The sequence below is a fragment of the Brachyhypopomus gauderio genome, chromosome 18 (assembly GCF_052324685.1).
Source record: "Brachyhypopomus gauderio isolate BG-103 chromosome 18, BGAUD_0.2, whole genome shotgun sequence".
Classification (NCBI taxonomy): Eukaryota; Metazoa; Chordata; class Actinopteri; order Gymnotiformes; family Hypopomidae; genus Brachyhypopomus; species Brachyhypopomus gauderio.
The window spans coordinates 3,115,223-3,125,069 of record NC_135228.1 but is presented as its reverse complement, the minus strand read 5'-3'; positions in this window follow the sequence as shown (position 1 = coordinate 3,125,069).

The window sequence follows — 9,847 nt, the reverse complement described above, 5'->3', positions numbered from 1 at the left end:
GTCCATGAAGCCCACAGAGCGGATCAGAGCTGGAACCTGTCTGTCAGCGAGTTGATGGCTTTCATCGCAGTGCTTTTTCTGCGGGCAATACTCTGCCCGGTTGGAGCGGTGGCCGATTGTTGGTCTAAGAAATACGCTGTGCCTGCAATCAAGGACACGATGTCGCGTGACCGCTACAAAGAAATCATGCGGTACTTGCGCTTCGATGACAAGGACACCCGTGCGGAACGTGTAAAGAGCGACAGATTTGCTGCAATCTCGGACATCTGGCAATGTTTTGTACGTAACTGCACTCTGTGTTACACGCCAGGACAACACATCACCGTTGATGAGCAGCTCTTTCCAACCAAGGTCCGCTGTCCTTTCCTGCAATACATCGCTACAAAACCTGACAAGTTTGGCATAAAGTTTTGGATTGCTGCTGATTTGAAGACCAAGTATATGTGCAATGCTCTTCCATATTTGGGAAAGGACCCCAGTCGTCCCAAGGGAGAAAGACTGTCAGAGAATGTCGTCATGAAACTCATGGAACCATATCTGGACAAGGGCAGAACCGTCACCACTGACAACTACTTCACATCCCTGTCTCTGGCCAACAGACTGCTTGCATGCAACACAGCTCTGCTTGGGACAATCAACAAGATCAGAAGAGAAATTCCTCCTCCAGCAAAAAACACCAAGGGACGTGAGGAATTCTCCACACATGTGTACACATCAGGAAGTGCCATACTGACAGCGTATGCTCCAAAAAAAAAACAAGGCAGTCTGCATTCTCAGCACAATGCACAAACAAGTCACGATCTCTGAAGGCCGCAAAAGGAAACCAAACACGATCACGGACTACAACAGCATGAAGGTATGCGTATATGATGATAAATAATGTCACATTATTGAATTTTTATGTCATATATGTCAGACAAAATGATTATAATGTTTATAATGTAACATAACCTTTTTATGTTTCTTCTTTGCAGTGCGGTGTGGATATCATGGACCAGAAGGTGCGTGGGTATACGGTCCGCGCAGGAACACGCAGGTGGCCTGTTGCAGTGTTCTACAACATGCTGGACTTGGCAGCGATGAATGCACATGTTTTGTATACGACATGCACGAGGTCCACGGAGAGCAGAAGAGACTTTTTACATGCTCTTGCTGAGGAACTTCGGCGTCGATTCTTACAGGAAAAGACAATGGCGAAAAAGCAACGACCTCCACCTGCTCCTGGAAAGACGACGCAGTGCCAGGTGCAGATACACTGCAACAGGAATCACAGCTCGGAGCGGTGTGCTGTGTGCGCCAAGTACACCTGTCGAAAATGTAGAAAGGATGGGCCATGGATATGTAGCAACTGTTAGCTTGCGGGATGCTCAAAGCGCACTTGGCTGTATTTCAAATAAGATTTCTATTTTTCTAATAAAAATATTGTTGTTCTGCATCACACATTTGTTTTACCCTGTCATTGCTAAGGCAAGAATATCTTTATTGTTGTTATTACTGGGTGGGGTGTGTGTGTGTGTGTGTGTGTATAAAACATTTACAACGGTTCTATTACCGGCATTATTTCTGTAAATCGCGTATATACTCAAATTCTAACACAATGTGCAAGTATGTTACATTACAAAAAATATAGGTACACAGATTGACTGGTATCTTACAAGTTTGTAGTGGATTCAAAATGTATATATGTTTACTCTGCAGCACGATTCTGTGAATTTGCCATCGCACTACACGTACCGCCAACGCATTGTTTATTCTTTAGTGTAAGCATAAAAAACATATGAAACACATACAAAATCACATAACACGTATGCTTACTACAAATGGATTGTTTATTCTTCTTGAAGCTGTGATATACAGATGAACTGGCCAGGCTGAATTTCCTTGGAAATGGAGCGGTGGTCGGCGCTTTTGCCTTGTGAAAATCGCACAACACGTATGCCTACTACATGCACATTATTGTAGTTTATTCTTTAGTGCGATGAAGTAAGCATAAAATGCGAATGAAACATATAAAACTGGCTAGTCTGTGTCTGGTGTGCTTTGAGAAAATTGCACAGCACGTATGCCTAATACAAAAACAACGCGAGGATTTATTTCACTTAGAATGTTTAGCGCGATTCAAACCAAAGGATTCATTCCTATTCAGCATATGAATAATTATCTTCGCGCTATAAAGAAATATAGATTGTAACGTTTGAATTGCTTCTTGAAGCTGTGATATACAGATGAACTGCCCAGGCTGAATTTCCTTGGAAAGGAGAGCGGTGGTCGGCGCTTGACACTCATAAAATGGGCTAGTCATTGTCTGGTTTGCCTTGTGAAAATCGCACAACACGTATGCCTACAACGAGCACATTATTGTAGTTTATTCTTTAGTGCGATGAAGTAAGCATAAAATGCGAATGAAACATATAAAACTGGCTAGTCTGTGTCTGGTTTGCCTTGAGAAAATTGCACAGCACGTACGCCTAATACAAAAACAACGCGAGGATTTATTTCACTTAGAATGTTTAGCGCGATTCAAACCAAAGGATTCATTCCTATTCAGCATATGAATAATTATCTTCGCGCTATAAAGAAAGATAGATTGTAACTTTTGAATTGCTTCTTGGAGCTGTGATATACAGATGCACTGGCCGGGCTGAATTTCCTTGCAAAGGAGAGCGGGGGTCGGCGCTTCAAACACGCACATATCTTTAGCAAGACAAAGGGCACTAATCTCTTCACAGCGGGGAAGTGGGCTACTCGGCGGCTGATTTTCCTTGCGACTTTTTTCGTAGCGTTGGCCTTCCCAGTGTTAAGACATTGCATGAATCAAGTAAGTATTATTACACAGTATTTTACTCCTTCACCTCACAAAGTCTGAAAGCCAGGCTGGTAGGTTACGAACCCTGAGGCTCCGCCTCGGACCTGGGTTTTGTGCTTGCACCTGTGTGCACTCAGGAAAGGTGAGATTGTCCATACAGTCCATGTTATTGCTCTCTCTGGTGCACGCCAGAGCTTGCTTTGGGAAGTGAGCCAGCTTTGACGCATTCCATTTCCGGCCGTCACTCAGAAGGTAAGTACTAGGTCCAACCCTCCGAATGACTGTACGAGGCTCTGTGAACTTAGATGAGCCTTTGTATACGTGCTCAGGTCTCCTGACACGTACTGTATCGTTCACCTGGAAGTTTGGCACTTTAGCTCCTCTTTTGTTGTCAGTGTATGTTTTGCTTTTAAGCTGTTTTCTTTTCACAGTCTCTTTGACTTGTGTGTGTTGTGCGGTGTTGTGTGACACAGGGAGAGTGTTGAGTTTGGTGCGCATTTTCCTGTGGCGCAGCAACTCGAATGGTGTAGCTCCAGTAGTGGCGTGTGGAGTGGCTCTGTATATCTGCAGGAAGTCTGTCACAGCTTGTTTTCAGGGCTTGAATAATTTGTCTGCGGTTTGTAAACATTACTTCAGCACTCGATTGAATCTTTCAATGGCTCCATTTGCTCTTGGGTAGTAGACACTGGAGCGCAGATGTTTGATGTCTCTCTCTTTCAGGAAGTTGGCAAACTCATGGGAAGTGAACTGGCATCCATTGTCAGAAACCAGGCAGGTAGGGTTCCCTTCACGACTGAAGACTGTTGCCAGGAAGCGTGTAATCACCTCTCTTGTGACTGAGGAGGTGAATGCTACTTCTGGCCACTTACTGTAGTAGTCAGTGAGGGTGATGGCGTAACAACGGTCCCATGTGGCACGTTCAAAGGGACCTGTGATGTCAATGGCCACCTTTTCCCATGGTCCGTCAGGTAATTCCACTGGAGTAAGCGGTGTAGGCGCAGTTTTCACTGTCTTGTCATTGTACTGGCAGGGAACACAGGAAGCAATTTTGGACTCCACGAATTTGTCCATCTGTGGTCACCAATATAATTCACGCAATCTTTGCTTGGTGCGCACCACTCCCTGGTGCCCCTCGTGTGCCAAGTCGACCACTTTGGACCGAAGTGATGTTGGCACGATCAGGTGATGAGTGCCTCGCATGATGAGTGAATCTTCCACGGCCAGCTCGTCTCTTGTGTTGAAGTATGCAGTCAGTTCAGGCGTCACGTTCTTTCTGCATTTCGGCCAGCCTTACTGTATCTGCTGTCGTAGGAGAGTCAGCTCCGGGCAGGTTTCACATGCAGCTGTGAACTCGGGCAGAGACATGGCAGGTAAGCAGTCCCGAAAGACAGTAGCCACGACATCTGGTTCCAGGTCGGCATCTTCAGTGACAGGCAACGGTAGGCGGGACAAGCAATCGGCAGTCACATTCTGTGTCCCAGGGCGGCAAGCAATGTCATATGAAAAGCAAAGCAGACGTGCCGACCACCGTGCCACACGCAGTCCAGCACGGCCTGTGCCCTTGGAAGTCAGCAAGGTTGTCAGGGCTTGGTGGTCTGTGCGGAGTGTGAAGTGATGTCCCCACAGGTATGTTCTCCACCTTTCTACTGCCCAAACACATGCCAGAGCCTCTCGTTCTACAGTGGAGTACTTTCTTTCAGCAGGTGAGAGTGTGCGAGATGCAAATGCTACTACTCTCTCTGTGTTGTCTGCATGTAACTGGGTAAGTACACCCCCCAGCCCATAATCAGAAGCATCAGTGGTAACGAATGTATGGAGTGAAGGGTCATAGAGGGCAAGTGCAGGGCTCTCAACTATCAGTCTCTTAATCTCAGTGAAACTGTGTTCGGCCTCAGCAGTCCAGTTAAACTGCTGTTCTGTAGACTCCCTAAGTGTGACCCGCAGTGGTTCAATTATAGTACAAAAATCAGGGATGAATTTGCTGTACCATGATGCTAGGCCTAAGAAAGATCGTAAGGAGGGTATGTCATGTGGAGCAGGTGCATTGGGTATGGCTTTGATCTGATCTTGGTCTGGCTGCAGACCATCTTTGGAGATGGTGTGACCTAAGAAGCGTAAGGAAGTTTGGTTGAACTTACATTTCTGCATGTTCAGATTCAGTCCAGCTTTATTAAGGGCATAGAGTACCCTGCGCAGATTGTTGTCGTGCTGCTGTTGAGCGGCCCCATAACAGATCAAATCATCCAGGTAGGCCTGCACACCTGGAAGGCCAGCAAGTATGATTGACATCATTTTCTGAAAACACAATGGAGCAGAAGCAAGGCCGAAAAGGGACATGGCAAAAACGAAAAAGTCCCTCGTGTGTGATAAAGGCAGTGATGTCACGGCTGTCTGGATGCAGCATCATCTGGTGGTAAGCAGAGGCCAGGTCAATGGTAGAGAACACCGTGGCTCCTCTCAGTTCAGAGAACAGCTCATCCATGTGGGGCAGCGGGTAGCAGTTAGTGATGATGGCTTTGTTCGGCTCTCTGAGGTCCATGCACATCCGCAGCTTTCCTCCATCCTTTTTCTTGGTCACAACGATTAGAGAGACCCAGGAAGATGCATCGATGCGTTCGATAACGCCCTTTTCCTGTAAATTTTTCAGCTCATCAGACACAGCCTGTCTGACAGAGAATGGAAGCCATGGGAGTCGTTGTTGCACTGGCACAGCCCCTGGTTTGAGTTGGATTTTGTGCACAAACGCCTTTGCGCAACCTATCTCCTGTACGTGCATTGCAGGTCAAGCAGGTGTATGTGTATCAGCACAAGAGCTTCCAGGGTGAGTTGAGACAACCTTGGTGCCCGCAATGCGTAGGTGGAGTGCGGCCACTAGATCAAGTCCCAGCAGAGCAGTGCCTGTTTTTACTACAATGAATGTGCCTGAGGTAGAACGGCCATCATGTGTAACTGTGGCTTCCATGCAGCCTGTCACAGGGATCCTTTCCTTCGAATATGTGAACAGGTTCACTGTAGACTCCTGTAGTTTGTAGGTGGGGAAATGGGTCAGGTATAAGCACTCAGGAATTATTGAAACTGAAGAGCCCGTATCTACAATCAGCTCTATGTCGTGAGAGTGTCCCTCAGTGTCAACCTGGACCGTGCACAGAATCTTGTCTTGGGCAGCAGCGGTATATGTCATGTAGAGCACCGTAATTTCGTTCATAACCACCTCGCGTACATGGCGTTGAGCAGATCGGCACACTTTAGAAAAATGTCCCACTTTCCCACATGAGTTACATGTGGATTTGGCAGCAGGGCATGAACGGTTGTTTGCAAGATGGCTAGTAGACCCACAGCGATAGCAGGAGCGGCCATCCGCCCTCGGCTGGGCAGCAGCAGCTGCAGGAGTGTTTGCGCCATTACTGTTAGTTCTGAGCCCTTTGTTGTTTTGGCAATTATTTTTCAGCTGCCTGTGTATAGCTCTAACTGACGCAGAGGTATTAGCGTTAGCATGTAGCATATACATGGGCCGTTATATATATATATATATATATATATATATATATATATATATATATATATATATATATATATATATATATATAATCTTGGGCCGTTACTATTCAACCTATATATGCTTCCGTTACCACACATCATTAATAAACATGGTATTAGTTATCATCAATATGCAGATGACACTCAACTTTATATTTCGCTAGAACCTAAAGCCCTAAAATCAATTTGCTCACTGTTTGACTGCATAGATGATATACAGACATGGATGTCTGACAATTTTCTGCAGTTAAATAAACAGAAGACAGAGGTTCTTGTTCTTGGCAGTGATTCACAAAGGAATGATGTCCAGACTTATTTAAATCAAATGAATCTGAAAGCCAGACAATGTGTTAAGAACCTGGGCGTCACCTTTGATAATGAGCTCAGCTTCAAATCACACATCATGACTACATGCAAGACAGCTTACTTTCATCTTCGGAACATCGCTAAGGTCCGAGATATGCTCTCTCCTGCTGACAGTGAAAAACTTGTCCATGCATTTATCACATCAAGGCTAGATTATTGTAACGCTGTTCTATCTGCTCTTCCAAAGAGCTCTATTTCGCACCTACAGCGAGTTCAGAACGCGGCTGCAAGGGTTCTGACCCGCAGGAGAAAGAGAGATCATATTACACCTGCACTCCACTCACTGCACTGGTTACCTGTCAGCTTTAGAATAGATTTTAAGGTTCTAGTCATGGTTTTTAAATGTCTTCATGGTCTTGCCCCTCTTTACCTAAGTGAAATGATGGTTAGATATGTTCCAGTCAGGTCCCTCAGGTCTTCAAACAGTAATCTACTGGTGATTCCTAAAAGCCGATTAAAGATTGGCGAGGGTGCTTTTAGCCACTATGGCCCAAAGCTCTGGAATTCTCTTCCTGAAGAGCTCAGAGGCATTTCATCCTTGCATAGTTTTAAGAGCAGTCTCAAAACATTCCTGTTTAGATCCGCTTTTAGTTAAGAAACTCTATCTTAATAGTTTTATCTTATTTACTTTACTTTTTATTATCTTACTTACTTCACTTTTTACTTTTTATGTTATTTTAATATTTTTATCTTTAATTTCTTTTAACATTTTCTTTTTGTCTTTTTTTGTCTTTGTCTTATCTCCTTTTAATGTTTCTTTTATTTATACTGTAAAGCACTTTGAGTTACATGTATGTATGAAAGGTGCTATACAAATAAAGATTATTATTATTATTATTATTATATAGCCTGTAGCACCGCCGTCCGACAGCACACCAGCATTCCGTAGTCCACTTTCGACTTGTAAAGCTAAGGTGAGAGCTTTCTCAAAAGTGAGGTCAGATTCAAGCAAAAGTCTATCTCTGATGCGGGCGTTGGCAACTCGCTCGATAAACTGGTCACGAAGCATTTGGTCTACCATTGTGCAGAACTCACACTGAGAAGCTAACTCTCGTAGTGCGGCCACATACTGGTTAATCGACTCATCAGGTCGCTGTGCTCTCTGGCGGAATTTATGACGTTCCGCGATCACATTTACTTTAGGCACAAAGTGTTGTTTCAAAGCATCAACTGCGGATTCATAAGTAGTACCTGTAGTCGGCAATGAATAGAAGATACGTTGTCCCTCTGTCCCTAGTGCGTGGAGAAGAACGGCGCACTTTTGCGCATCTGGCCAGTCGTCCCCCGTAGCGCCGATGACTAGCATGTAGTTGTCGAACATTTTCATCCATATTTGTAAGGGAATTGCAGGCTCACCAGGGCAAGGCAGGAACGGAGCAGGTAAGGGTACATTAACTGACATCCTCGTCGCCAAAAAATGTGGTGTTTTAGTAGTAGGTAATTTTTTGTCACGAGCAATCAGACAGGACAACGCTGAACTCAACCGTACTCTTTATTCTCCAACTGTCCACTCCAACCGTCAACTGTCATTCCAATTTCTAGAGGCGCGAGCGCCCTCTACTGGTACGTACGTCATAAGTCTCAAGACACAACACACTCGCACGCCTGTGCTGCAACACGACATACTCATAGATTCTCCTGCCCCTATTAGGCAGCACCCATATGGAGTAAATCCACAGAAGTGCTCCCTGTTGAGAAAAGAGACTGACTATCTTTTAGAACATGGATTGGCTGTACCTAGTATTAGTCCGTGGTGTTATCCATGTCTGTTGGTGCCCAAGCCCGATGGTACTTTTCGGTCATGCACAGATTATCGTAAGGTTAATGTAGTCACCGTCCCAGACTCTTATTCAATGCCCACGATGGAGGACTGTATAGACCGCATAGGTTCTGATGGATTTGTCTCTAAACTTGATTTATTGAAGGGGTATTGGCAAGTCCCGTTTTCAACTCGCGCTTCAGAAATCTCTGCCTTTGCTACACCTGACCAATTTCTACAGTACAGTGGTACCTTGACATACGAGCTGCTCCACATACAAGTATTACGAGTTATGAGCCACGACGCGAGAGAAATTTCTGTTCGACATCCGAGCTCAAATTCGGGATACGAGCCGAGCTACCGCTAGTTGGCGCATCGGTCGTGTCAGTGTTTAGAGCAAGTGTATATTTTAATCTGAACTTTTTGTGTGCATCATGGGTCCCAAATAAGTATCCGCAAGTGGAAATGCCGTTAAGAAGAAGAAGAGGATGATATCCATAGAAACGAAGCAGGAGATAATTAATTTACACGATAAAGGAACTCGTGTCATTGAACTTGCAAGGATGTTCGACCGCAGTACGTCCACCAATTGTTAAAGCAGCGAAAGGTGCGACGATATTTTCCCAACTTAGGACGTCTGTTCATGAAGAGCAGGGTTGCCAACTCTCATGCAATGAACGTGAGACACACGCATTTGACACGCCATTCATCCGATTTCTCACGCTGAAAAAATCTAGTTTATTTATCTATGATCTACATCTATGATTCAATGAGTTACTAGTTTGCTCTGGCACCAACAGCTGGTGATTGATCGATCGCGATATAATAGTTAATTGTCCATTTTATACTTCCCCGGTCAACATTTGACACAAACTGCATTGAGTGCAGACATCAAGGCAGCGGACGAGTTTATTACACATTTCCTGGTTGAAAAAGAAGGCTACGTCTCGCAGCAAATATTTAACTGCGATGAGACCGGCCTGTTCTGGCAAAAAAAATCATTATTTACTTTATTGTTTATTTATACGTGTTGTATGTACATTGATTTAAAACATGTCTTTTCATAATTTAAGCTAACTTTGGGACTTTTTTGAGGGCTGGAACCAATTAGAATTATTTACATTCATTCATATGGGGAAAATTCGTTCGAGATATGAGTTGTTCTACTTACGAGCTCAGGTCTGGAACGAATTAAACTTGTATGCCGAGGTACCACTGTATACAGTTATGCCTTTTGGTCTTAGAAATGCCCCGTCCATGTTTCAACGCTTAATGGTTCCTAGGAATGGCTGGCTAATTCTGCTGTTTCTGTCCAGGCTTTTCTGATGTTGTGGCACCCATGTCAAATTTGTTGTGCAAAAATGTTCCTTTTGTCTGGT